At 34.1% G+C, this 6733-nt stretch overlaps 1 protein-coding gene across 3 annotated transcripts in view; it reads left to right on the top strand.

The window, feature by feature from the left end:
• Positions 1–6733, top strand: part of LOC106874384 (glutamate receptor ionotropic, kainate 2) — a 1088700-nt gene that overhangs the window by 891291 nt on the left and 190676 nt on the right. The gene's annotated exons all lie outside the window — the stretch shown is intronic.

Here is a 6733-nt window from a genome sequence, read left to right as displayed (position 1 = left end):
CCGCTTTTGAACTTGCGTCGTTAAACCATGCAAATAGAGAGAAGAAAAAAACGAAAGGCCACTTTACACATAATTCAGGCGTATAATGTCTAGATATTAGACAGGAATAATTTCGATTTTAATGATTAAAAAAATTAGATCTTTTGTTTTGTTTTATTTTCATTGTAAATTTCCTCGAACGTCTTTGATCTATAGAAAACATGATATAAATGGAGCAAATTGCCATCCAAAAATGAATGCTGCTGCTGCTGTTGTTGCTGCTGTTACTACTACTACTACTACTACTACTAATAATAATAATAATAATAATAATAATAATAATAATAATAATTATAATAACAATAATAATAATAACAGCAACAACAACAAACACAACAACACCAAAACAACAACAACAATAATAATAATCTTTTCTACTAAGAGCACAATGCCTGCAATTTGGAGAAGGGGGAACCAGTCGATTACATCGACACCAGTGTTTCTCTGATACTCAATTTATCGACCCCGAAATAATAAAAGACAAAGTCGACCTCGGCGGTATCTGAACTCAGAATGTAACGACGGGTGAAATAACGCTAAGCATGTCGTCCAACGTGCTAACGATTCTCTCCAGCTCACCGCCTGATGATGTCCTGTACTTGATGTGTTTTATATTTATTTATATTGACTCAGTTCTGTAAATTTCAACACAGTTCTGTACAAAAAGCACATTCGGAATATATGTAGAGAGACAGCTTATTATGGTGATACATGGTACCAACAAAAACTTATGATAAATCAATTTCTGCTAAAATAATCACAATTTATTTTTATTATTATTATTATTATTATTGTTGTTCATCCATGTCACTTTCGTCTCGCTTGTCGGAAAAGGTTGACCACTTCAGACATGTTTTGAAAAGAGGAATATATATTAGACAGTGCAGAGATTTCCGTAAACATTCTCTTGCATTTGATACATTCAGTAATATTGCAGTGATTGATGGTAAGGTTTTTTGGCAACGAATACTTACCAATATGTTAAAGAATGTAGTGCACAAGATTTTGATTGGACAGACTTTAACATCAGCAGCTCTAATGACATATATTATCGCGCGTTTATCTCTGTATTTATTCCATAATGTTGAATATAAACTGAAATTTAACAGCCGATATTGAGCGTTACGACGAAGGTAATTAATTTTAGAGTACTTAGCTGTGGGTTTGTAAATAGTTAAACAGGATGAACCTGTTGAAGAATATTCCAGAAAGAGTCAAAGCTTGCATCTAATACTGTTCCCACTTTTTCGAACCACGAAAATATATAGATGAATTGTTAAATCGTAACACACATTATTCGCTGACGAGTTTGCACACACACACACACACACACACACGCACACACACACACACACACACACACACACACATGATAGATAGATAGATAGATAGATAGATAGATAGATAGATAGATAGATAGATAGATTAATTTACTATTACCATACCTGCTGTGTCTTGAGAATAGATTCAGCAAAATAAGCCGAGCAATTCATACGTTGACATAATGCCATACGTCGGTTGATGCCGTCTTCCATTCACAAAATAATGCCAAATATTTGTACAGGGCTTACACAGTATATTTTTGAAATCTAAATCCTCTACAGATTATTTAAACATTTCTGATATTTTATATGTTACATTTAGAAATTAATTATAGATTAGTCATAAACATATACAGCTATAGCCATTTAGATTCCTATCAACATACTTTTAACATGCTGGTATTTAAATGCCTGACATCAAACTGAATACTTGTTTGAAAATTTCAATAGAAATTGCAATAACAATGGCTGCTACATTTCTCTCCGTAAAATTGTCAATATTATTTGTCACGTTGATGTTAGGATAATCATCTTGGAAATCTCATCATCATCATGCATTACATTATAAAATAATAGCAGACATGTAAATGGTTTCTCTGATTTCTCGTTAGCTTCCATGTAAGCTTTACACATTCATAACACACAACACAATATACGTCTCACTTCTAACTACTAATCGGATACTATTCATTTCATTATTTTATATCATGAAGGCATGTAGCTTAGTTGTTGGTGCATTCGGCCTACGATCATAAGGTCGCGAGTTCGAGTCCTAGCGGCGCGTTGTTCCTTGGGTAAGACATTATTTAACGTTGCTCCTGTTCACTCAGCTAGAAAAACTGTGTAGTACCTTGTCACACGCTGCGTCAAATTGAATTTCCGTTTGAACTAAATTAAAGATACGTTATTTTCACGAGCAGGCTGTTCCATTGATCTCATCAAATGAAACTCACGTCATCGTAATCTTGGCCACCCATGTCTTAGATTATAGGGTGCTGTGTGGTTAATCACTGTTTGAGTGAATTTGGGATGGCAAACATAACAATGCAGTTTCTATAAGCGAAACACGGTCGCATTAAGTCCTATTATGTTGAAATGAATTAGGTATTAGTGTTTAAGTTTACAGCTTTCTCCTAGAGGCATATATGAAATATTTATAAAGTTCAAATGTAGATACATATATATTTATATACATCTGAATTGATACACATATTGGTTTCAAATTTTGGCACAAGGGAGCAATTTCGCAAGGAGGAGATAAGTCGATTTTTTTTCAACCATAGTGCTTGACTTGTATTTATTTTATCGATCGCTAAGCATTTTTTCCACTGTGGTAACGATTCTGCCGGCTAGCCGCCTTAGAAATTGAAACCCATATTAAAATTCCAGTTGCGTTTCTCGATCCAGAGTTTTTGGTAGATGGTATCTGTTGAAGGAACCACGTGACAAGCTCGAGTTCGGGGCCATGTAATTCTGCACTTAATTTGACCACCTCAAGTGCTGCATATGAACGCTAGTTGTCTGGTAGTTCATCTGAATTTCTATGTGGTTCGTATGCATGTGTATATGCGAGTAAATTTAACACATTTGTTTATGAAATAATCATTGCAATATATGCAGTTATAATAAGTATGGTGTAAAATACATGGAAAATAGCACATCGAATTCATCACTTGTACTTCTTTCCTATATTCTCACATAAATTGAGAATGGAATGTAATTGTAGCTTGTATGGAAAACCATCTGTTAGTACTATGCAAAAAATATACATGCATATGTGTGTTTCTCTGTGCGTCTATGTGTGAGTATATTTTCTATATATTTACATATTGCAAATAACAGCGAGCGATATGCCATTTCCAACTTGTCACAAACTTGATTGAATAGCAGATGATCAATGCATTACTTTACGTTTACTTTCCATTTTCTTTCTCGTCCCACGTTGTGATATATAATCCAGAGAATATAATCTAGTTTACTCTTACATTCCAACATTGTATTTTATTATAAAATATGCGATAAACTGGTGAACTTCTTGAAGGAATACATAATTGACACATTCATACGATAATGTAAACTTTCAGCTACATTTAGAGAAGAACATTCTGCCTAATCCTAGCATTTCATCAATAATAGTCAGAGATTTGTATCAAAAGGGCATCTGCTGGGAACTCCATGATTTCACAAATGTTGGATTCATAATTGATTTCTGTAAAATTATTGTTTCCTTCATCTTCACATGATTAATATTTACAGACGCTTTACACACACACACATACACACACACACACACATATATATATATATATATATATATATATATATATATATATATATATATAGAGAGAGAGAGAGAGAGAGAGAGAGAGACAGACAGACAGACAGACAGACTAACAGACAGACATGTAGAGAGGGAGGGACAGAAGGGGGGAGATAGATAGATAGCTAGATAGATAGATATATGTATTTCTTATATATTTTCAAAATATATTGCATAACGGAGGAATAATATTTTAAATAGTACTGAAATATCGTGAATACCATGATATTCCAACTCACATAATAATCCTTTCTACTATAGGCACATGGCTTGAAATATTAAGGGAGGGGGCAAGTCAATTACATCGATCCTCAGTACTCAACTGCTACTTAATTTAATGACCCCGAAAAGATGAATGGCAAGGTCGACCGTGGCGGAATTTGAACTCAAAACGGAGCGGCAGGCAAAATACCGCTAAGCATTTCGCCCGGTGTGCGAAATTAATGCAGCATGAATGCAGTAGGAAGCATTAGCATGCACAAGTCCTGAAAATTTGCGACAGGGGAGCTAGTCGGTTGCATCGACCCCAGTCATCAACTGATATTTCCATTCCACAAAATGATGAGAACCAAAGGTCGATCTCAGTGGAATTTGAACACACGGCGTAGAAATTGAGGAGACATAGCAGGAGTGGCTGTGTGGTAAGTAGCTTGCTTAACAACCACGTGGACCCGGGTTCAGTCCCACTACGTGGTACCATGGACAAGTGTCTTCTACTATAGTCTCGGGCCGATTAAAGCTTTGTGAGTGGATTTGGTAGGCAAGAACTGAAAGCAGCCCATCGTATATATATGTGTGTGCGTGTGTGTTTGTGTTTATGTGTCTGTGTTTGTCCCCCACCAACGCTTGACAACCGATGCTGTTGTGTTTAAGTCCCCGTAGCTTAGCGGTTCGGCAAAGAGACGGACTGGATAATAAAAGGCTTACAAAGAATGAGTCGTTCCCAGTGTCCTAAAAGTTCTGCCAGCTCGACCCGTTTACGAAATATCAATATTGAAATGTCTTTTTACGCGTACAGGTCACATTGTTCTCAGGTATTGGTAAAATATATTTATTTCCTAAATTGATACAGATGATTTGAAAGTTACTATAACGAGAGAAAATAGATTTGAATGATTAAAACATGCAATATTCTGGTTCGATAACGTAATGAGTAAAGGTGTGTGGAAATAGCCCGTCAAAAGAGCATTGCATGATACAATAAGTAAAAAAGAAATATTAAATTAGAAGATCCCAAAATTTGTTCGTGATAACTTTATTATATGGCAATAATGAAATTGAATATTACATTTTACATACATCTTTAATATAGTTTTCGTTTTTTCATGAATATATCTTCGTTTTCTCATTCTACTTAGGATGCGAACTAACTGCATTCAAAATCTATGAAGTATATTTTGCTGTTCTGGTTAAATTTACATTTATCCTAGTCATATTCCTTGTCTTACTAATACAATGCTAGTTAATCAACGTTTGAATTTTCAAAATGTCCCTATAAAAATGTGAAGAATTCAGAAATATATTACCCACAATGATTGCATTTGTATTTTGTACTTCTCCCTATTTTGATGTACTTTTTGAACAGAATAATCTAGTCAGTAGCATTGATTCAATGTACTGTCTGATAAAGAATTAGAGGAAATATTTGACATCGCTCACAGTAACGGAAAGGCTCTGACAAGCAGACTGATTAGATTGAACGAAGAACAGGTTAGTTAATTAGTTAACCAATTAACAGTTAGTAATATGAAATAACACGTGTGTGTGTGTGTGTGTGTGTGTGTGTGTGTGTGTGTGTGTTTTATTGGCAAAACGCTTTCGCCCAAAGTGGAATAACATCTGTGTATAATGTTATTTTTCCATAAAAAATTTCGTGCAAATCTTATTTGAACCGACTTTTATAAATTTGCCTTCCCCAAATGATTTGCATTACTATGCGTAATGTTACTATAGAGATTACCTCAGTTTTCGAACTTCAGCGTGTTTTACAAATTATTGTTACCTACATAATAGCAATTAGAAGAATATGTAGTATTGATAAATCATTGTTGGCAATATCTATTAAAACTGACAAAATAATTTAACATTTATGTGGTTTGTTCGTTTCAGAACATTCCCATAGGAGAGCTGTAGCTGGGAGTAGAATGCCTTACAAATTAGCTACAATGGCATAATACATTCTGTCAGATTCCTTCTTGCGCAACAGCTATACAAATATAGATTCATTAATATATGCGCGCCGAACAAATTTTAATTATATAACATATGTATATAACACAATCCAGAGCAGATGAATGGAATATATTTGAAATATATTAATGGCGTTTTCATTGGTATAATTATTAACATCCAAACATTTTCGCATTGTTCTGGCATCATTTTTCCATTCGTATTAATAATAAGGAGATAATAAAATATGCTCTTCTCGGTTAAGACCGAACCATATCCAGTGGTGACGTCTGAACTTACCAAAATCAGATTAATATTAATCATTGAGCTAATGCTTTCTTTCCTAGCTGCGTAAGTATTAGTAATTGATTAGATTTGTTTTCTCAGTGCATTAAGTATAATGCTACTAACTTAAGTGAATGATTGAGGTAGTATCCTTCCACTGTGGGTGCTCGATGTGCTCAGTATAACACTAATTACATACAGTCAAAATCTATTTATCAAATCAAATAAGATTATATTCAGTGTGTTAAGGATGATGCATTGGACAAAGAGGAAATTCATATATAGAAGGTTTAAATGTCATAAACCTGATGTCTCCCAAGATAATACATAAATAAATTCTTGAGTAGAGTTTAACATCGAAGTATTGAAAAATAATAATTAATAATATTAATCACAAATGAATATATTATATATTACCAGTTGTAGCGTTACTACTAACTAGAGAGCGGTAGATTACATCGTCCGATGAAAATTTCGCAGTCCTCATTAAAATGATGTATAAATATTTTTCTCTCTCTCTCTCTCTCTACCTCTTTTTCTCTCTCTCTCTCTTTCTCTCTCTCCACACACACATACACACATGCATATATGTATATAT

This window comes from Octopus bimaculoides, chromosome 2 (assembly GCF_001194135.2).
Source record: "Octopus bimaculoides isolate UCB-OBI-ISO-001 chromosome 2, ASM119413v2, whole genome shotgun sequence".
Lineage (NCBI taxonomy): Eukaryota > Metazoa > Mollusca > Cephalopoda > Octopoda > Octopodidae > Octopus > Octopus bimaculoides.
This window is presented reverse-complemented; position numbering and strand designations above follow the sequence as displayed.